At 46.8% G+C, this 22,914-nt stretch overlaps 1 long non-coding RNA gene and 2 pseudogenes across 1 annotated transcript; 1 reads left to right on the forward strand and 2 right to left on the reverse strand.

Moving 5' to 3' along the window:
- Window positions 1–13,392: 13,392 nt before the first annotated feature.
- Window positions 13,393–14,984, reverse strand: LOC125519972 (uncharacterized). Its single transcript, XR_007288383.2, has 2 exons — window positions 14,443–14,984; window positions 13,393–14,270 (listed from the first exon to the last, which is right to left on the reverse strand). It is a non-coding gene; the product is annotated as an uncharacterized LOC125519972 (long non-coding RNA).
- Window positions 14,985–19,177: 4,193 nt separating this feature from the next.
- On the reverse strand, window positions 19,178–20,395 carry LOC125519966 (AAA-ATPase At3g28580 pseudogene; annotated as a pseudogene).
- A 3-nt stretch (window positions 20,396–20,398) lies between these two features.
- Window positions 20,399–21,154, forward strand: LOC125519409 (uncharacterized; annotated as a pseudogene).
- The last annotated feature ends 1,760 nt before the right edge of the window (window positions 21,155–22,914 follow it).

Genomic DNA, 22,914 nt, shown 5'->3' on the forward strand with positions numbered 1-22,914 from the left:
GATCGCGAGGTGCAGAGGGGAGCGGAAGTGGTTTCAGGGACGAGGAACGAGCCCTGCATCTGATACCATGTAGAATGCTATGAGGAGAGGAGATTGCACCTTAGGTACTCTCCGATCTATACACTCGTATATATGGGTTAGGTTACAACAAAGACGCAGAGCACCAGGTCGTGGCTACGTGCATGGATCGTGGGCGATCGCATGCAGTATGTGGGTACGGTGGGGAGAGGTGAGAGGGAGAGACTAGCTAACTGCTAACACAGATGCGTCAGGATTCCGATGGTTAACTGCATCTTGTCACCTTATTTAGACGATTGATTGCATATTGTCACAACAGGGTAGTGTAATTAATTTGCATGTGTATAATACTCCTTATAATAGTAGCTTTGAAAGTGATCGATCAGGGATCGATGCATGAGGTCGGCAGGTGACATGCACGGTGCTCAGTCGTCGGCGAGACGAAGCATCAAGCATGCAATACTGTTCTTGGTGTATGTTTATTGTCCAGATAGAAGACGATGCAGAGGCAGAGATGACTTGATGCATGGCACGACGGCGGCGACGACGGAGGAGGTTCAGGTTTGCGGCGCGTAGGATTTGCTTGGAGTGGTTTGGTCAGGCGACGCCATGGAGGAGTTGAGGGCGGAAGAGGAGGTGGCCCAGCGAGCGTTTAGCTGCCGCTGGGCCCGGAACGAGCACACCGCTCGGTTCGCCGTGTACGTACTTTTTAGTACCACACCGTGCCTAACAAAAATTAGTACCACACCGCTCGCATTGGAGCCTACTTCGCAGTCTAAATAGCCTAGTATCGACACACGTATCGCCGATGACGCAAAGCATATACACCAGCTTGCTGGTCCAGGGTCTGTCGAGGCAAAAAGCAGTCATCACATACTTCTAGCCGGGCCAGGCCGTGGGCCTGTCACCTTAAGTTGCTGTTAAGTCGTGCATGAGGGGGGCCAGAAGTATGAATTGGTGTCAGTCTTTTTTTTCTCTAAGCTTTCACTTTTGATTTTTCAAAATACCAAGATCTATTAAAAAAATTGGCGGGTTGAAGCAAAAAATTTCTTCAGCCCAGCAAAAAAGAAGCCAATTCCAGCAAAATTGCCTCGCCGTCGCCAGCCACAACAATAAACTGGTCAGTTCCAGCTAAAGGAAAAGCCTCGTCGGTGTTTGTTGTGCTCGTGACAAGGCCGGGGAGTACGCGGCAAGCGCGGCGCTGGTCGCGGCAAATCCGGCGCGCGGTGGCGGCTCCGTGGGTGCGACGCTGGAGAGCAGAGCTGGGGCCATCGACACGGGGAGCTGGAGGTGGGCGGCCGTCGACGCGGGGGAGAAGGAGGTGAGTTCAAATCTGGGTGCCACCTGATCAATAAAATACTTAGGTTTTTTTTATAGTGCGGATCTGAATTTGACTGAAATGCACGATCTTCACAGGTATCACTTTTCACGATACCTAAAAGGTGGAATAGCGATTTTCGGGCGGTCGTCAGCGCAGGGAAGATAGAGATGCGGGTGAGAGAGATGACACGGATCGGCTGAGGAGATAAGGTAGTAGTTGTTAGATGCACGATTAGTTCGGATTGAACGACATGAGCGGCTGGCGCAAAGTTGGGTAGGTCGGCCGTCGACATCGACAACTAACTTCTGATAGTTCTCCTCTAGTTTGCTTTTCTCTCGATTCAGATTGTGAACTTGAAATGAACTCCCAGATCGTCCCTTATCCTATATGTCTTGCTCTCTTAAAGGGGCCAGTGCCTTCTCCATTGAGTCTGGCCACTCTAAACCAATCCACTAAATTACTCCATAATTATTCCTTCCTGCAAAATTATGAAGAAAAAAAACATGGCAATAAGCTAAATGACTTGGATATGTTATAGTAAACTAGAGGAGAACAGATAAGTTATAAAAAAATGACAAGGGCAGTTGTTTGAAACTTGGTATAAAAATATGACTACTTGAGCACCATCTGACAGTTTTCATATTCACTGACAAACTAAATGATAACTATTAACCAGGAGAATTATTTGAAACATGGTTAATTAAGCACTGCCAAACAATGAGCATTGAAATTCAGCAAAAAACAATGATCAATATACAATCAACACTAAAGAATTAACACAATACAATCTCAATGAGCAATGAACAATTAACAACGACCACTTCACAGTCAGACACCTTATTAAACTAATGAACTATCTAAACAACAAAACACTAAAAGTCAAACACTAAGCATGTAAACAATTAGCAAAGTATAAATCTCAATTAATTAATAACCACATGATTGCAAACATGCAACAAATGAATAGTACAATACAAATACCAACTAATTAAACTAAGACCACACTTACGAAATTTCTAAGCACACTTAACAAATCTAAATGAGCTTGAATTAGCACACCTTCTCAGCAAATGTGAGAATCCCTTCAAATACAATGCATCTCTCCGAGGGCTTGCCTTGGTCACACAAGACACTCAGATATGGGTCCCTGCCGGTGAAATCCACATCATGCATGGTAGTAGGGATCTATACGAGCAAACAACATGCAAAGATAGGAAGGAACAGTTGAGATAGAGCTCCTAGTGAAAATCTCCGGAATTAGAAAGCCCTAGCCGTAGCAAACTAACCTTGAGGATGTCGTCGTGGGAGGAGGAACCATGCTAGATGGAACCCTCGTTGGTTTTTTTTCTTTTCAACTCATTCAAAGACAATATGACGTGGCATTGCATCGGCCGGCGGTCGGGCAACGACTGTGCGAAGAACAAAAAGAGAGTTCACGAGAGGAGAGGGCTCGAGCGAGAAGAAGGGGGGGTGGGAGTGAGTAGGGGTTTGACCCTATAACGATTCGTTCGGTTTTGACGAAAACATTTCGGTCTATCACCTTATAACGGAGCCTGCGTGTGAATAGTTATGCTACGTCACCATTTGCAGGTCCCAACTGTCATAGTCACGCTCAAAATGGTCTAAGCCACCAACCAGTTTTTTCTAGAAAAAAAATAGGTGCAGAATTTGAATGTTGGCACAAAAATGTAAACATGTGTTTCCTGCAAACCAAGCATTCTTTGTCGATGGTTTTTGCTATTCACTCCCCTAGTAGGGGTTGCAACTTTCATTGGCATTGTTGGTGAAGAGGCGGTGTTGGCGGTTCTTGACGGTGCCAGAGCGGCCCTCGCCGAGGGCGAAAGGAAAGTAGGAGTCCCAGAGAAGTCGTCAATGACCTCCACATGGTGATCCCAGAGAAGTCGTCAATGACCTCCACATGATGGTCCCAGAGAAGTCGTCAACGACCTCCTCGTGGTCGTCAACATGGTCATCAACAAAGACCCTGAGGTTCTTCTGTCTTTGCCGAGCTCGGCCTTGAGCTTGTCTGTGGCGCGGACGCAGGCATCGCTGAGGTAGGCTTCAACGGTGGGGAAGAAGTCGCTACGCTGGAAGCGCTCAGTACCGTACTCGGAGATGGTGATCTAGAGGTAGGGGTTGAAGCAGGCGGCGAGCTTGGAGGCCAAGCTGGTGAGGTCGAGGCGGAAGATTGGGGGGCACGTAGTTCTACACCATGGACCAGAGGAAGATGACGGTCGCCACCGCCAATCCGAGCCACGCCCACCTCTCGACCACCGCCGCCGCCATTTACATTCCTAAGGGTAACCCGCGCATTTGTGCGGCTAGATTTGTTTTACCGTTATAAAAATATGTTTTACATATTCTTTTTTCAAAGTTAATGTGTTCAGATACCATTATATTCACATAGGTTATAGAAAAGTTTATAGCAAAAAAAATCCTATTTAGCGACCTAGAATGATTTTTTAGTGTTCCTCAACCTCAGCCAGTTATTCTCCTCCAGACTAAGTATTATCTGATTAATTGTTTATAGCCTTAGTTCTATACCATCAAAAATAAAATAATTAAATATAGCTAACATACCTGGTGACAAAATTATTGTACTCCATCTGACTCCAGAAGAAGAAGGCCCATAAAGTTTATCTATAGTCAAGCGGTGTAAAGTGGACCACCTTTGTAGGAAAAACTATCAATAACTATAATACTAAAGAATATATTTACCCTAAAATAGTAATATTAAAAAATATTATTATGTATTTACTGATACTAATTTGGCATTCAATTTCTGGATAATTTTTTTCTAGAAATTCGGTCAAAATTTGCACGGTTTGACTTGTTTGTCTTTATTCCTTCTTATTTGGTCATTAGTGCATATCTAAAACTAAAGAGTTTAGAAATTGTCCAGTGATGATTAAGCATTAGTATTGATGGCTTACATCTAACCTTATTTTAGTTTACTCAATCCGTCTCATCATTGATCATAATGTAGTTATGCTTAAATTTGTTGCAAAATCATGCCTCTTCTGCACATGCTCATCTTACAAATTATTAATATCTCTTAGCCATCTATATATCCATAAAAACATGCTCATCATAACGTTGGAGGTGTTCGGGCTGAACCATTTTGGCACCACCTTCAACACGGTGACCACAAGGTGAGCTTGCATGCGCTGGTAAGCAATGCTTTGCATTCTCTTTTCTGATCATTGCCATGTGTCTGTGTCTTCGGATCTGCTGTAGCATTTGTATACTTCATCAGAACAAGCAAGTTTTATAGACGAGTTATATACGCTAGACTGCTGTCTTTTGTTTTGTAAACGACGCTCTGTTTTTGTTCTGTTCTTACAACAATATCATGTTACATTTGGTCAGGGCTGAAAGAATGCAGAATTGGGTTGCTTAATTAGTTAATTAATTAATTAATGCAGGTTCCAGGGATGAATCCCTTCTCCCCCTCTCGCCCGAGGCGCTCTCCGTCCACCCCCGCCCCTCCATCCCCCTCCCCGTCGCCGGTGGCGGCCCGGGCGTCTTCCCCTCCCCTTGCTGATGCGACCCTCCCCCTTTCCCCTGCCCGCGTAACGGTGTTGTCTTCCCCTCCTCCCTCTCCTCTACCCGCGTTGGGATCTCGCTTTTGGGCTCTCGCCTCCGTTGAGGATGAGCCGTGGTCTGCTCCTCCCTCCCCGCGCTGCTCGCCGGCGGATCCGGGGCGACCGTTGGCCCTTCCTCCTGCGCCCCGTCCCCGTAAGTTTGCTCCTGGTGGGAGGGGACGGCCTCTGGCGGCTGCGGAGCCCGATGTTGGCTGGATCCGGGTTTCTCGTCGTCGGTGCAAGTTCGGTTTGTGCTCGGCTGCCTCTTCTGGTTCGGGGATTCTGGGCGCCGCCCTTGATGGGGAGCTTGGTGGCTCCCCATCATCCTCTTCCTCCGGTGGTGCTACCCCGTCTGCCGCGCCGCCAGCGGCGGTGCTCCCGGGGCGGTTGGTGCCGCCGATGCTGCTTGACCTAGATCTGGTGGCCGCTCCGTTGGCTAGTGGGCCGCTGGATGGGCCCTCTGGTGGGCTTGTTGGGCCTCTCGCTGCTCTCCCACCAGGTGGGCCCTCTCTTCCCCCTCTCTCGTCCATCGTCGATTTTCCCCCTCTAGTATCTACTGGCCCAGTTAGGATACCCGCTGTGTTGCCTCCTCCCCCCTCTTCGTTGGCCCATTCAACCCACCGGGCCTAGGTGGGCACGGCTTCGACCGGCTACTTATGGATCCATAGTGGCTCATTCCCCCCTGTGCTAGGGTTTCCGGCTTCCGCTGCAGATTTGCGCCGCCACTGCTTTCCCATCCGCCATCTCGTCAGATCTAGCCCTCCTCCTCCCCTTCTCCTCTCCTTTGTTGCGGTGCTCTCCATGGACAAATCTCGGGGCTCGTCGTGCGAGGCCGTGTCGGGCAGTAAGTGGCCGCGCGAGGCGTCGCCTGCGTCGGCGGTGGATCTGGAGCTCGAGGCTGAGCTCCGCTCCAAGCTGGAGGCGGAGCAGGCGGCTCGGGACCGTGCGGCCTGGGCTGCGGGTCCGGAGTGGTCGCAGCGCTCGGAGTGGGGACGCGCCCCTGGTTCTGGCCCTCTGCATCCTGGGTCTGGTCCTTCTCCTTCTCCTGTGGTGGATCCATGGGAGGCGGCGGCAGCCTCTGGTGGTGGGGATTCTTCCTCTTCGGGCTCCTTGCCTGTGCCTGGCGCGGGGCGCGGGGCGCCTGCCCCGGGGCGTTTCCCCCCTCCTCCTCGTCCGGCTGGTGCGGGCGTGGGGTCCCGTCCGCCGCCTCGGTCCTTCATGAGGGCGGCGCGGCGCCCCTCCGGCCCCCTCCCGGGATCTTCCTCCCCTCCGGTGGTGGGGGACGGGGTCCTGCCTCCTCCTCCTCCCCTCCTGCATCCCCGCCCCTCATCTGCCTCCAACAGCAACTCTTCGATGCTCACCTACTTCGCCTTCCACAAGCCCAACCACTTCCAATCTCGCTATACCAACCCCCCGTTTTGCCTGATTTGCCGATCTGAGGGGCACCTCACGGTCAACTGCTCTAATAGACTGAAACCTCCCTCGCTTCTCCAGTTTGGCACTGGCCTCCCTGGCTGTGCCTTCTTTAATTTTGATTCTGATCTGCCTACTCTGGAGGTGGCCCCCTCGCTTTCAAATGTTGCTATTGTTTCGGTGAAGGACCAGAAGATCTCTCCCCAGACCTTACTCGAGGGGCTCCGGATCTGGGATGAGGCTGGATGGGATTGGCAAGTGGCCCAGATTTCTGATAATGAGTTTTCAGTTGTGTTCCCTTCCAAGGAGTGTCTGTGGATGATTGCTTCCTGTACTAGCTTTACCCTTCCCCTCAACCAACTGGTCGTCTCAGTCAAGCTGGCATCTTGCAATGGTACGGCGGTTGGCCCTCTTTCTCAGGTCTGGGTTCTAATTGATGATTTACCAGCTGGACTCCGCTCGTCTGCCTTTCTCATGGCGGTGGGGGTTCTTATTGGGAAGCCCGTGGAGGTGGATCTGGAATCTCTGAACAAGGTTGGCCCCGCTAGGATGAAGATTTGGTGTCTGGATCCGGGTCGTGTTCATGGTTCGGTCGACGTTTTCCCCTCTCCCAACGGTATCAGGCTCAGGGTGCGGGTGGAGGGGGCGGCTGCCTATCAACCCCCTCCTCCCCCTTCTCCTCCTTCTAATCCCACGGATAAACACGATAAGGATGGGGATGGATCGATGGGTGGTAACAACCAGAGTGATGGCTCCAATCTCCGTTTCACCCAATCTGAATGGGATGGCTTGGCTGAGTCTGAAAGGGAATTGTTCCAGTCTCAAGCTCCCTCTGGTGCTGCCCCTCAGGAGGCTTTGGCAATCCCTCCTACTGATTCCATGGTGGATGCTCCTGATGATGCTTCTCTGAAGATTCCGCCTGTGTTGGCTTCCCCTATGTCTGGTGCTTGCTCCAACCTCCCGGCTCGCCCGATCACCCCCACCCGCTCCGGGATTGAGGATCTGCCTGCCTTCCCTGAGCGTGATGCAGTGGGTGCCCAGTCTCAGCGGAAGAAGAAATCCTTGGTGCGCAAATTCTCAGCTAAGAGCAGGAATACTCTGGGCTCTAAACAATCCACTGCCGGTGTCTGCCGTCGTCTCGACAAGGATCTCGGGTCCATGTCTCGCTCTGGTCCATCTTCGGCTTCCCCCTTGCCGCGGGCGCAGGCGATTCGGTCGCCGGCGTCTACGGCTCGCAAAGGCCGGAGGGTGGCCAACTCGGGTGGATCTGTTCTGGAGCGGGCGGAAAAGCGGGCTACCGCGAAGGATCTTCCTACCCCAGGTACGCATCCCACTCATTCCGTTGGTTCTTCTCCGGTTCGCCTGGTTTTACCTACTCTCTCGGATAATCATCTTTTTAAAGTCATGTCGGATGTGGGAGTGATGGTTGATCCTAATGTTTGTTCTCCTAGTTCTCTTCTTGCAATTATTCGGGCTAACGAGGCGGCTCAGGCGGCCATTGCTAAACCTAAAGAGGTCGTTGCCTCCGACGCTACTGTTTCTATCAATCCTTTGGGTCCGGAGGCGGGTGTGGGTGCTGGTTGTGGCCAGCCCCAGCCCTGTTCCTCCAGGAGGGGCACTTCTAAAAGAGTTAAAACATGCGCGGCTCCTAGCAGGTCTAGTCTCCGCATTAAGAATCTTTCATATAAATGAAAGCCTTATTTTGGAATATTAGAGGGTTCGGCGCTAGGGGGCGTCGTGACCAAATAAAAGATATGATCCGCTCGAGCCATATCGACTTCGTGGGGTTGGTCGAAACTTTTAAGGAATCCTTTTCCCCTAATGAACTTTCTGCCATCGTGGGTATGGATAGATTTGATTGGCATGTATTACCTTCCTCGGGCCACTCGGGTGGGATCTTGATAGGCTCAAATAAGGACATTTTCGATGTTGTTGCCTATGACCATGGGATCTTTTGGGTTAGTGTTGTACTCTGTCTTAAAGCGCTGAATACTCTAATGGAGGTAATCGTGGTATATGGGCCTGCTGACCACTCTATTGCTCCTTTGTTTCTTAACGAACTCTCTATGAAGATCGAATCCTGTAACCTCCCGATGGTTATCGGGGGTGATTTTAATCTCCTTCGCTACCCTTCTGATAAAAGCAACAATATTTTCTCTTGGCCTTTGGCGAATGCTTTTAACGAGTTTATTAGCTCCAATGCTATTCGTGAACCTCCCCGGGTTGGAGCCCGCTTTACTTGGTCCAATCACCAGGCTAACCCTATTAGATCTGTTCTGGATAGAGTTTTCATATGTCCTAGGTGGGACTCCCTCTTTCCTAGGGCTTCCCTTGGTGCCAAATGTATTGTTGGTTCTGACCATAGCCCTCTAATTGTTGACGACGGCTCTGTTAACCTTAGACCCCCGGCCAGATTTCAATTTGATGCCTCTCGGCTACTCGTTGATGGTTTTTGTGATATGTTAGCCGTGAAGATATCCCACCTGCTCTCCTCTAATTCGCGCTCTTTCGGTCCTCTGGATGATTGGCACTCTTGCTCCTACAATCTGCGTAAGTTTCTTAGAGGCTGGTCTCGCAATCGTGTGGCGGAGGAGCGCCGCTCCAAAGATTTTCTCGAGACCCAAATCTCGGCCCTAGACTTGACTGCCGACTCTGCTGGACTCTTCGAGGATGGGTGGTCTGTGAGGTATATGTTGGGGAACGTAGCAATAATTCAAAATTTTCTACGTATCACCAAGATCAATCTATGGAGTCATCTAGCAACGAGGGAGGAGTGGATCTACATACCCTTGTAGATCGCGCGCGGAAGCGTTCAAGAGAACGGGGTTGATGGAGTCGTACTCGTCGTGATCCAAATCACCGATGATCCTAGCGCCGAACGGACGGCACCTCCGCGTTCAACACACGTACGGAGCAGCGACGTCTCCTCCTTCTTGATCCAGCAAGGGGGGAGGAGATTTTGAGGAAGATGGCTCCAGCAGCAGCACGACGGCGTGGTGGTGGTGGAGCTGCAGTACTCCGGTAGGGCTTCGCCAAGCTCTATGGAGGAGGAGGAGGTGTTGGAGAGGGAGAGGGAGGCACCAAAAGGCGTGGGGTGAGAGGCCCTCCTTCCTCAACTACATATAGGGAGCCTGGGGGGCGCCGGCCCTAGGAGATCCAATCTCCTAGGGGGCGGCGGCCAAGGGAGGAATCCCTCCTCCCCAAGGCACCTAGGGGGTGCCTTCCCCCTTTGGGACTCTTCCCCTTTTTTTTCTCTTGGCGCATGGGCCCCTTGGGGCTGGTGCCCTTGGCCCATATAGGCCAAGGCGCACCCCCTACAGCCCATGTGGCCCCCCGGGGCAGGTGGCCCCACCCGGTGGACCCCCGGGACCCTTCCGGTGGTCCCGGTACAATACCGGTGACCCCGAAACTTGTCCTGATAGCCGAAATAGCACTTCCTATATATAATTCTTTACCTCCGGACCATTCCGGAACTCCTCGTGACGTCCGGGATCTCATCCGGGACTCCGAAAAACATTCGGGTTACTGCATATACATATCCCTACAACCCTAGCGTCACCGAACCTTAAGTGTGTAGACCCTACGGGTTCGGGAGACATGTAGACATGACCGAGATCGCTCTTCGGTCAATAACCAACAACGGGATCTGGATACCCATGTTGGCTCCCACATTCTCCTCGATGATCTCATCGGATGAACCACGATGTCGAGGATTCAATCAATCCCGTATACAATTCCCTTTGTCTAGCGGTACGATACTTGCCCGAGATTCGATCGTCGGTATCCCGATACCTTGTTCAATCTCGTTACCGGCAAGTCTCTTTACTCGTTTCGTAACACATCATCCCGTGATCAACTCCTTGATCACATTGTGCACATTATGATGATGTCCTACCGAGTGGGCCCAGAGATACCTCTCCGTTTACACGGAGTGACAAATCCCAGTCTCGATTCGTGCCAACCCAACAGACACTTTCGGAGATACCTGTAGTGTACCTTTATAGCCACCCAGTTACGTTGTGACGTTTGGCACACCCAAAGCACTCCTACGGTATCCGGAAGTTGCACAATCTCATGGTCTAAGGAAATGATACTTGACATTAGAAAAGCTTTAGCATACGAACTACATGATCTTGTGCTAGGCTTAGGATTGGGTCTTTGTCCATCACAACATTCTCCTAATGATGTGATCCCGTTATCAATGACATCCAATGTCCATGGTCAGGAAACCGTAACCATCTATTGATCAATGAGCTAGTCAACTAGAGGCTCACTAGGGACACAGTGTTGTCTATGTATCCACACATGTATCTGAGTTTCCTATCAATACAATTCTAGCATGGATAATAAATGATTATCATGAACAAGGAAATATAATAATAACCAATTTATTATTGCCTCTAGGGCATATTTCCAATAGTATAACCTCGAGGCTGCCTTACTGCAGTTGCACCATCAGGCTGAGGTGTATTGGCGTCAGCGGGGTACGCTCAATTGGACGCTTAAAGGCGATTCCCCCACTGCCTATTTTTTTGCCATAGTGGGAGGAGGAACCATGCTAGATGGAACCCTCGTTGGTTTTTTTTCTTTCCTACTCATTCAAAGACAATATGATGTGGCATGGCATCGGCCGGCGGTCAGGCAACGACTGTGTGAAGAACAAAATGAGAGTTCACGAGAGGAGAGGGCTCGAGCGAGAAGAAGGGGGGTGGGAGTGAGTAGGGGTTTGACCCTATAACGATTCGTTCGGTTTTGACGAAAACATTTCGGTCTATCACCTTATAACGGAGCCTGCGCGTGAATAGTTATGCTACGTCACCATTTGCAGGTCCCAACTGTAATAGTCACGCTCAAAATGGTCTAAGCCACCAACCAGTTTTTTCTAGAAAAAAATAGGTGCAGAATTTCAATGTTGGCACAAAACTGTAAACATGTGTTTCCTGCAAACCAAGCATTCTTTGTCGATGGTTTTTGCTATTCACTCCCCTAGTAGGGGTTGCAACTTTCATTGGCATTGTTGGTGAAGAGGCGGCGTTGGCGGTTCTTGACGGTGCCAGAGCGGCCCTCGCCGAGGGCGAAAGGAAAGTAGGAGTCCCAGAGAAGTCGTCAATGACCTCCACATGGTGGTCCCAGAGAAGTCGTCAATGACCTCCACATGATGGTCCCAGAGAAATCGTCAACGACCTCCTCGTGGTCGTCAACATGGTCATCAACAAAGACCCTGAGGTTCTTCTGTCTTTGCCGAGCTCAGCCTTGAGCTTGTCTGTGGCGCGGACGCAGGCATCGCTGAGGTAGGCTTCAACGGTGGGGAAGAAGTCGCTACGCTGGAAGCGCTCAGTACCGTACTCGGAGATGGTGATCTAGAGGTAGGGGTTGAAGCAGGCGGCGAGCTTGGCGGCCCAGCTGGTGAGGTAGAGGCGGAAGATTGGGGGGCACGTAGTTCTACACCATGGACCAGAGGAAGATGACGGTCGCCACCGCCAATCTGAGCCACGCCCACCTCTCGACCACCGCCGCCGCCATTTACATTCCTAAGGGTAACCCGCGCATTTGTGCGGCTAGATTTGTTTTACCGTTATAAAAATATGTTTTACATATTCTTTTTTCAAAGTTAATGTGTTCAGATACCATTATATTCACATAGGTTATAGAAAAGTTTATAGCAAAAAAAATCCTATTTAGCGACCTAGAATGATTTTTTAGTGTTCCTCAACCTCAGCCAGTTATTCTCCTCCAGACTAAGTATTATCTGATTAATTGTTTATAGCCTTAGTTCTATACCATCAAAAATAAAATAATTAAATATAGCTAACATACCTGGTGACAAAATTATTGTACTCCATCTGACTCCAGAAGAAGAAGGCCCATAAAGTTTATCTATAGTCAAGCGGTGTAAAGTGGACCACCTTTGTAGGAAAAACTATCAATAACTATAATACTAAAGAATATATTTACCCTAAAATAGTAATATTAAAAAATATTATTATGTATTTACTGATACTAATTTGGCATTCAATTTCTGGATAATTTTTTTCTAGAAATTCGGTCAAAATTTGCACGGTTTGACTTGTTTGTCTTTATTCCTTCTTATTTGGTCATTAGTGCATATCTAAAACTAAAGAGTTTAGAAATTGTCCAGTGATGATTAAGCATTAGTATTGATGGCTTACATCTAACCTTATTTTAGTTTACTCAATCCGTCTCATCATTGATCATGATGTAGTTATGCTTAAATTTGTTGCAAAATCATGCCTCTTCTGCACATGCTCATCTTACAAATTATTAATATCTCTTAGCCATCTATATATCCATAAAAACATGCTCATCATAACGTTGGAGGTGTTCGGGCTGAACCATTTTGGCACCACCTTCAACACGGTGACCACAAGGTGAGCTTGCATGCGCTGGTAAGCAATGCTTTGCATTCTCTTTTCTGATCATTGCCATGTGTCTGTGTCTTCGGATCTGCTGTAGCATTTGTATACTTCATCAGAACAAGCAAGTTTTATAGACGAGTTATATACGCTAGACTGCTGTCTTTTGTTTTGTAAACGACGCTCTGTTTTTGTTCTGTTCTTACAACAATATCATGTTACATTTGGTCAGGGCTGAAAGAATGCAGAATTGGGTTGCTTAATTAGTTAATTAATTAATGAACAGGCCAATTCAGATTTGGGTTGCTTAATTAACTCTAGGAGCAGGATAAATTCTGATTGCTAATTGCATATTGTCACTGTCATGCGTAGTGGCCTCATTGGGTTGGTGAAATGGTAATGAAGCCCGCATGATACCATGTTTATTTTTTAATTCCCTGAAAAAACTTGTAGCCTTTTGGTGTAGGTAAAGCGTTTTTACAGTAGCATTTTGTATTGTTGCACGCTTTATATGCAGCAGCATTACAAGTGAGAGAAGAAAGAAATATTGTTTCAGTTGAAACATGCATTGTTTTTCTCTCTCCAACCATTGCATTTTTGTTTTGTAAGGGCATGTACAATAGTTAATAAAATAGTCTTATCTTAAGTCTTGCATGTAATTTAGAAATGACAAAAAAAGACGTCTACAATGAGTCATGTCTTAGCCTTATCTTGAACAACTAGTTATGCCTAAAAACATGGTAAGACATATTGTGCTAAGAGATCATCTCTTGTCTTCTCTTAAATAAGAAGACAAACCTTTTCTTATGAGTTCTCTCTGTTAGGATGATCTCCACCATGTGGGCCCAACAGCCCACCGGGCCCTTAGATCCGCGCCCTGATCGGGGGTGCTCAACCCACTATGGGTGACGGCCCCTGTCACCTGCATTATATAAAAAGGTGGGGGCCGGCGGCTCGCTTCACGAGGTTTGTCGCAGCGCCGTACACCCCACCTAATCCCCTACCGATCTAGGGTTAGTGCAGTGCTGATGGGAAGCACCGTCACCACTTCGCCCACTAATCTCTGCCATCACCGGCCACTGTCGCCATGCCCGGCACCGGTGGCTCCTCGAGCCACAAGGAAAGGTAATACCTATCGCCACTACCGGAATCCCCATGCCCACTGGATCAATAGACACTATCAATGGTATCAGCCCAGGTTGGCGTTGTGGATTTTTGGTAGCAACAGAAAACCTCCCCTCCCCAAAGAACCCTAACAGGGCAGAGAAAAGCAAACAAAAGAACAGAAAAGTACACCGGAGAAGGCCTTGGGCCGCCGGCAAAGTGCGCCGCCACTCGGCCGCGCCTGTTCCTCTTGATCCCCACACGCATCGGCAAGCCGAGGTGCGGGGACGAAGAACCAACCCCACACGGGGCAAAGGGCACCACCACCAAGCCGTTTGACGGCGGCGCGTTCACCCTCGAGGTGCTCGCGCACGCCGGCAAGGGGGTCAGCGGGGGCGCCGTCTTACATCGCCGGCCAGCTCGACGCCATCGCCGGCCAGCTCGACGCCGTCGCTGCTGCGTACAGAGATGACTAAGATGAGGAGCGGCGCGACGGATTAGAGAAAGAAAAGGAACAAGGAGGGGAACGGGAAAGAGCTCGCGCGGCGCGGCGGCTGTCGACGCCGTCACCGACAGCCGGCACGACGCAGCAGCCGAGCGGCCGGAGAGAGACGTGTGCGAGACGAACAGAGGAAAGGGAAGCAGAAAGGGGGCCAGCGCGGCTCGCGCGACGCGGTGGCCCAACGCGGTCGCCGGCGGCCGGCGAGGCCTGACCCTGCCGCCGGCGTGGCCATGAGCGGAGAGGCGAGCGGCGCGTGCTGGGAGAGGAATACGCTAGGGTTTGATCGGGGCGACAGGTCGCTTCGTTTTGATCCAGCGAGATGCACGCTGGATCGTCCGATCGGACTTGACGGCCACGATTGAAAACCTAGTTTGGCGCTGGGCCTATCGGGCCGAAAGAGGAGATGAGCGCTGCCTCGTGTTGGGCTGTGGTTGGCTCGCGCGGCGCGGCAGGCCATGGGCCGGTTTTAAGCCCCACTGCGCTGAAATTTTTTCTTTTTTGTTATTTGTCCAGTTTTGGGCAAATTTCACATAGTATTTTCTTTTCAAATTTAATCCATAGAAACTTTGTTTAGAAAATAGCAAAGTAAACAGAAAAAGTTTCTGAAAATAGAAAATTTTCAGAAAAATTAATATTCATCTATTTTCAGAAAAATTAATATTCATGAATTTTACAAAGAAAATAATAAAGTTCATGTTTTTTTTGGTCAAAGAAAAGAAAAGTTTCTGTAAAGAGAGAAAAAAAATTCATGAATTTTATTCATATCACTGTGAAAGATTAAATTGTTGCTTCTCTAATTCAATTTTGAATCAATCGGTTAAAATTGCTTAGAGAGTAAAAGTCTACAGAATTGTTTCTGAATAGAATATTGTAAAGTTTCTGATGCAAAGTAAAAATTTTATTCTTCAAATTAAATTGGAACCAACGGGAAAATTTAATTGGAAGAACTGTTCTTAGCCATGTTTTTCCCATGTGACAAAAGAAAGATATTTGTTTTAAAGTGAAAATATGGTATTGTTATTTTCTGACCAACGTTGATGATAACAGTATTATAATTCTATGAGTCCTATGTTCAAAGCTTAAATCTCTGATAAATTTTGTATGAAAGTGATCAATTTTCAAAGAACAGATAAAGATCAAGAAATGCTCTTGAGCTAGAGAAATGTATATTTCTTATTCCCGCTGCAATAAAGTTGATGATGATGATTATTTCTGAGCAAAGTAGTTTAATAGAAATACTATAATCACATTATTTATGAGTTATATGCATTATTTTCATTTCTGCCCAACGGTGATATGGAATTAATGTAGAAGAATGAGTTTTATTCTAATTCTACCACAACAATGATTTAGAGTATAAAAGGGAAGTTTTGCAAAAGTTTAATGTGCATATTTTTTAACCAGACCAACGTAGGGTTATTTTTATGCTCATTATTGTTGATTATTTGCTAAGTTTTCTTAGACTAAAAGTTTTCCATACTTTCATTCGTGAAAGCGAATGGCTGGGTACTTGTGACCCGAAAGATGACCAAGAAAGGTCATAACGTGAGATAGTATGTTCTCTCTAAAGAATGGTTTCAAAAGAAAAGAGATAGATCATTGAGAGTCTTGGTTGACGAATATCTTTCATGTACTCTCTATTATTTGAAATAAAACAAGCAACATGCATGTTTAATTTGACCAACGTCGGATCAAGCATGTGTGTCAAGGAGCATTCGGATTTATTTATAAATTTGATGATTGAATATGCAGTCAAAAGAGCCAATTCTGGCATTTATGTCCCTTATAGGGAATTACCCGCATAGCGGGAAAACATGATTATGATAAAACCCGCATGGCAGGGAAAGTCTGGGAAAATCCCTGCGTAACCCGTATGACGGCAGAAATTTTCTCAGACTTATTCTGTATGACAGGAGAAAGACATGATGACTCATGTGATTTTAATGTGTCCCACTCTGGGAGAAAAGTATGGAGTAGCTATTATGCTTTCCTAGTATCAACCGTACTTCCTATGTGTAACGGTAATTAAGCACTCAATAAATCCGAAGAGAATATAAGTTACAGACGAAACTAAAGATAAGAATCGTATGCAAGTGTGACTTGCAAAAGTACTAATGATAAAGAACTCTGTTGAGTTTCTGAAATGGAATGAGGAAAAAGTACTCCCATACTAGTTAAAAGATAACTTCATTTTGTATGAAGAGATAACTTCATTTCGTATGAAGTAATCTGATGAATGAAGTAGATAATCGAAGTTTCCTCAATTCACAAGAGTTATCAATGGTTTTCGAAATTGTGGCAGAAAAGTTCTTGCCACATTTCGAGGGGGAGAAAGATATATGAGATAAATTAAGAATGATGAAACTCCCCTATACTTTAGATAATGTGATGAAGAATGTGATCGTCTGGGGGAGTACGACGGTCATATTAATACCCCTAAAGAAAAGAAATAGTTGTATTTCTGGATCTTTTACAGTTCCGAAAGCAGAGTAAGGAATACTAAGACGGTGCTTAAAGTGCCATAAAGAAGAAAGTTTTAACAGAATAAACCCAAATTATAAAGTTTAAAGATACGCCATTTTTAGTGAAGATGGAGTAATCTGGGGGAGCATGTTGTATGACCTATACAACACATGTTGGGATGAATGAGTAAACATGGATCTTGTGATACAGGTCCCTGTAAAACCTATTGCCTCTTGGAAATGAAAGACTATAGAATTAGTTTGCCTCTTGCAATGACAGAGCAACAACATCCCCATATGAACCCCATATGAAAGAAGTGCCAGTACCTGAGACATTGATGGTCTCAAGGAATGAGAAAATCAGATACTTCTGATTACTATAAAGTCTATGTTAGTGAAATTCAAATGGAGGTTGATCCCACCTCATTTAAAGTGCTCATTCGAGCTTAAAGAGACTATGTGAGATGAAATAAAATTGGTGAATCCCAACGATGTTTGGGACTCATAAGTAATTTCCAATGGAGCATAAACAGTAGGCTGTAAAGGGTCTACAAGGTCAATGTGACTCCAAAGGAAATATGTAAAGGTGTAAAACACGACTTAAATCGAAAGGTTTTTGCGCGTTTTGCACTGAATAGATTACAATGAGTGTTGGTAGCACATCATGATCTGAGTTACATCAGATGAAAGTAAAGAACACAGGGGATACTACCTGAAGAAGTCTTTTATGGACTAAAGCAATCAAATGTTGGTTTGGGTTAACGAAAATGAGAGGACCATTGTATTCGTGCAAAGTTATAGAATGGGAAATTCATTTCTAATCCTGTGCATGTGGATGACATCCTACTTGCTAGTGGTGATGTGAACCTACTGCAGAAGGAGAAAAGAAGTTCTTGTCCTCAAAGTTTAAAAGAATGTTCTCGGTAGAGTGTCTCTCGTTATAAGTATTGAGATTCACAAAGAAAAGAATAAAAGGGGGTATTAGGGATGTCGAATGGACATGCTAAGAAAGGCCTCTAAAGTATGCATGCGAGAAAACCTACGCATGTTCTTATAGTCAAGGGTAATGGAACTGGAAACTATGGTGTTCCAAGAGTTGATGAGAAAAGATTGAAAATGGATATGGTACCATGTGCTTCAGCTGTTGGAAGCTCAATATATTACCCTGACACAATTCACGTATCCGGGTTGTTTTGGCAATGTCCAGTCCATATATAGATCAATGGAATGGAGTCAAAGATATCGGCCTCATGCTGAAAGAAATAAGTGCTCTAAAAAGATTGTGAGTACAAAGACAAGACTTGTGAAATGTATAGCAAAATCCATAATTGTCGCTAACTTTCACACTTGGAGGTTTTTGTGTGGAAAAGCTCCAAAGAATGAAACAATTATCATCAATGTGATGCAAAGATATTTTATAGCTTGATATGAGGCTGAGGGACAGGCAAAATGGTTAAGGAGACCTGTACCCGGAGTAGATAATGGTTGACAACAGCGATAACCATTTTAAGTTTTTCGGTCCTATGACAACGAGTCAAGTGTTGATGCCGAACACATTGACACAGAGTTATGCGTTGTAAAGGAGAAAGTCCGGAATTATGTAGAAATGCTTGAAGCATAAAAGCAACAGACAAGTGTTTGCAGATCTGCTTATTAAAGGCTTACCGCCCAGTGTGTTCGGAGAATACACAGTCGACATGGGTTTTATGGTATAGTCTAAAATTTCCGGACAATAAAAGGACCCAAGGTTAAAGAATTTATTTCAAAACAGAGAGGTACGTTGTGGTTGTCTGATTCTATCGGCAATTGAGCTGTGACGATGAAACATGTTCTATGTATTGATCTGTTATGAAACGAGTAAAGTAAAAGTATACGGTCAAAAGTAAAAGTTGAGATCAAGGAGGAGAATGTTAGGATGATTTCCACCGTGTGGGCCCAACGGCCCACCGGGCCCTTAGATCCGCGCCCTGATCGGGGGCGCTCAACCCACTATGGGTGACGGGCCCCTGTCACCTGCACTATATAAAGAGGTGGGGGCCGGCGGCTCGCTTGACGAGGTTTGTCGCAGCGCCGTACACCCCACCTAATCCCCTACCGATCTAGGGTTAGTGCAGTGCTGATGGGAAGCACCGTCACCACTTCGCCCACTAATCTCTGCCATCACCGGCCACCGTCGCCATGCCCGGCACCGGTGGCTCCTCGAGCCACAAGGAAAGGTAATACCTATCGCCACTACCGGAATCCCCATGCCCACTGGATCAATAGACACTATCACTCTCTCCTCCACCTCATCATTTATCCTACATGGCACTCCTAAGATAGCATCATTTTACATGCTCTAAGGGAGCACCAGTGAACAAGCTCACTCTTTTTCCTTGGCTTCTTGGCGTGATGTCACTTCACTTGTCACCTTGCTTAATATCCCCATTGGCTGCCTCTCGTGCTTTATGCTTCTCTTTGTCTTCCTCCTTGGCTTTCTTCACCTCTGTCTCCTCTTTCTCCTTGGCTTTCTTCGCTTGAGCCTCCTCTGCCTCCTTCACCTTGGTCGCCGCCGCTTCCCCCTTGGCCTGCTTGACCACCTTGATGAGGCCTATCAAGCACACGTTGGGGTCCCTCCTTTTCTTCTTTGACATGGGCATCAGGTTCTCTGCAACGTCAGCGAGCGACATATCGGTCTCCTCGAGCAGGCGCTGAATTTCCCCCAAACAGCTCGTGCTCAATGACATCTAGGTAGTTCTTGGCGAGTACCTTGAAGCCCTCAAAGCGGCAGTAGGACATCTCGATGTGCTTGTCCATCCTACCCCACCGGATCAGTGCCGGGTCCAGCTTCTCCTTGTGGTTGGTGGTGAAGATGATGATCCGGTCACCTCCGCAAGCAGACCACAACCCATCGATGAAGTTAAGTAGGCCTGAGAGCGTCACCTTGGTGGCATCGTCCTTCTCCTGCTCTATCGGTAGCTTGGGCTTGTCATCGTTGTCGGAGTCCTTGTCGCTTGAGGCCTTCTTGTCCTTGTGGCGTTTTCCTGTGAAGTCGACGGAGCAGTCAATGTCGTAGTCGAGGAAGTTGGCCATGGCGGCGATCATGGTGAACTTACCGGTGCCGGGAGGTCCGTAAAGGAGGTACCCGCGCTTCCATGCCTTGCCGACCTTGGCATAGTATTCCTTGCTCTCCTGGAATGCCACGAGGTCGTCGATGATGGCTTCCTTCTCATCAGGGTGCATGGCGAGCGTGTCAAAGGTGGCGGGGTGCTCGAAGGGGACGTGGCTCCAGACACTTTTGCCCTGGTAGGGGTTAACTGCCACTAGCATTGTTGGTGAAGAGGCGGCGTTGGCGGTTCTTGACAGTGACAACGCGGCCCTCGTCGAGGATGAAAGGAAGGTAGGAGTCAATGACAAGGTCACGATGCCGCCGATGGAAGACGACCCGGTAGAAGCGCCTCTCGTCCCCGCCGGGGTATAAGCTGATGACGTTGGCCTTGGACTGCCTCTTGGAGGTGTACCACCAGATGGTGATCCCAGAGAAGTCGTCAGTGACCTTGCTCCTTGTGGTCGTCGACAAAGACCCGGAGGTTCTTGCTGTCCTTGCCGAGCTCGGCCTTGAGCTTGCGCGCGCGGCCATTGCATTGCTGCTCATGTACTTTGTTGACGTCCACAGCGCTCATCGGCGGTACAACAAGAAGTTCCTTGATGCCTTCTCGCTCATGGCCGTTACTGTTGCTGTTACCTGAAGGTTGTCATAATCTGCGACCAAGTATTAATGATAAGTTCAGCTGGACAGAGTGTTTGCTTCGTGATACTCCTGCTGTTGATCATGTTTCCAGTAGTTTCTTCTGTAAGAGCTCAGAAGACGGAATCGAAACAACGTGAAGAGCCGGCACATATCGTCGCACAAAGAAAATCTGAATGTGGTGCAGGCCCTGTGTAAACTCGACTTTTGGCTGCTCTTCCTTGCGATGGCCTGCGCGATGGGATCGGGGCTAGCCACGGTGAACAACGTCAACCAGATCAGGGGCTCCCATTGACCAGCACCCTGGTGCCGCTCTGGAGCATCTGGAACTTCTCGGGGAGGTTCGGCGCAGGCTACGTCTCCAATCACTTCCTCCAGTCGCGAGGAGTAGGCAGGTCTTTTTCATACCAGCGACGCTTCTGGTCATGGGTGTAGGCCACGCCATCATCTCCTCCGGTTTCCACGCGTAGCTCTACGTCGGCTCTGGTTTCCAAAGGCGCTTCTATGACAAGGAGTCGCCACAAGGTGAGTTTGCCTGCGCCGGTAAGCACTGCTTCGCACTCCCCTTCCTGATTATGGCATGTGTTTGTGTTTCGGATCTGCCGTAGCATTTGTATAGTTCATCAGAACAAAGAAGTTTTATAGGTGATTTTTATACGCCAGACTGCTGTCTTTTGTAGAGAGTAAACGTATATATATGCAAACGACACTCAGTATTATGTTAGCATTTGGTATTATAGCATAATGTACTACTAGTATATAGCAACATTATAATGGCTATTTCTTGTCTGAATTAATAGTCGAGAAGATGAGTGATACATATATTACTAGTAAGCGTGTACGTGCGTTCCACATCAAATTTATGTGGGTATAAGTTTTTTAATTCATTCTTTAGGAAGACCCCTTATTTATGAACAAAAGGAGAAGTACAACCCCATCAATTATCTTTTGAGGATGCCATGTATAGTTCAAGAAGACCATGATGAAATCATAACTATATAGAAAATGTCCCAAATCAATGGCAATCGACTGGATGAACACCTCCACTGCTCATATAAAGGCGTAGCCTATTTAGTCTATTGTATAGTAAAAATGGAATCAAATATCCGATGAACATTCCAGAATGCTTATTTTCCTGGGTGAACTTCAAAGAACATAGAAACATTGTCCACGTGAACGTGGTGTCTATGAAAAGTTGTTACAAAGATATCAAAAAAAAAATAGCAGCCTTTGAAGAACTGAATTAGTTTCCCTCTTGGATTTGGGCTGCTTGTTATCTTCATAATTTGAAGGCTCGACGGCAGCGGTAAAACCACCCATGGGAGTAATAATGACGTGAGCCGGAAGAGTCGGACAGTTTTCAGTCTCTCCTGGAGTGGAACTACAGTTTAGACATACATTATCTATTGTGTATATAGTTGCAGAACATCTAGAAGCTAAAAAAATCAATAAAGCGTTAGATTCACTGTAAGGAATGGAGAGAGGGAATTTAACATTTTCTCTATGACATGGATGTCATGCAAGCAACCCTTTCTCTACCCTAAGCCTAGTTATGACATGAGTTAAACATGTCACCATGCTTCAACATCTTAGCAGTGCAAAAAGGCTACTATTCTAGAATGGTTAGAATATAAGGAAATTGGGCATGAGCACATAAAGGGCTATAAAAATTATTGTTTCGCAAAGCTAACCAGGACTGAAAAAGAACAAACACAAAATTTAGGATGACCAAAGCCATACAAAGACCTTCCTAACTTTGATGAATATACCCTCACGAGAAGAAATCACACTAAAATTAACAACGGATATATAAATAAGTTTAAAAGGCTAAAATGAAGGAAATGCCTAATGTCATGGCGCCTTTAGTTATTCATGTGCATATCCAATAGTAAGCATGATCTAATGAGAGAAGAAAAGTTTCAAAGTTATCAGTTGATACAAAATGTGCAGCAAGAATATATATTTGATAAACTATTCAACAGTAAGTATGATGCATCTTATTAGAGGAAAAGCAACTAAAAATCCTGGTAAATTTAAGAAGAGAGATGTAGCTAAGCTGTGTAGAAAGATCTTACCAGTGCTTGCAAAGGAGTCAATTGCAGTAGCAGTTGTGTAAGAGATGATGCACTGATGATCTCCATCTGCTCATGACTTGAAACCAGCGGCAGAGTATACGGATGAAGTTATCATCAAAGCATGGTTTCAAAACTTGACTACAAGAAAAATGAAGTGATAAGAAATTAATACTAACTGAGCAACGAACTGGAATACATATATATGTATATAATCATCACAACAGTATTCTTCCTGTAGTCACTGCTATCTGACGATGCGGCGCTTCTTCCCGCCGCCGTCGCCTCCCCGGCCGAACCCACAACCATTCATATCCCCTTTTCACATTAATTATCG

Source organism: Triticum urartu, chromosome 7A, assembly GCF_056163025.1.
Source record: "Triticum urartu cultivar PI428250 chromosome 7A, HENAU_Tu73, whole genome shotgun sequence".
Classification (NCBI taxonomy): domain Eukaryota; kingdom Viridiplantae; phylum Streptophyta; class Magnoliopsida; order Poales; family Poaceae; genus Triticum; species Triticum urartu.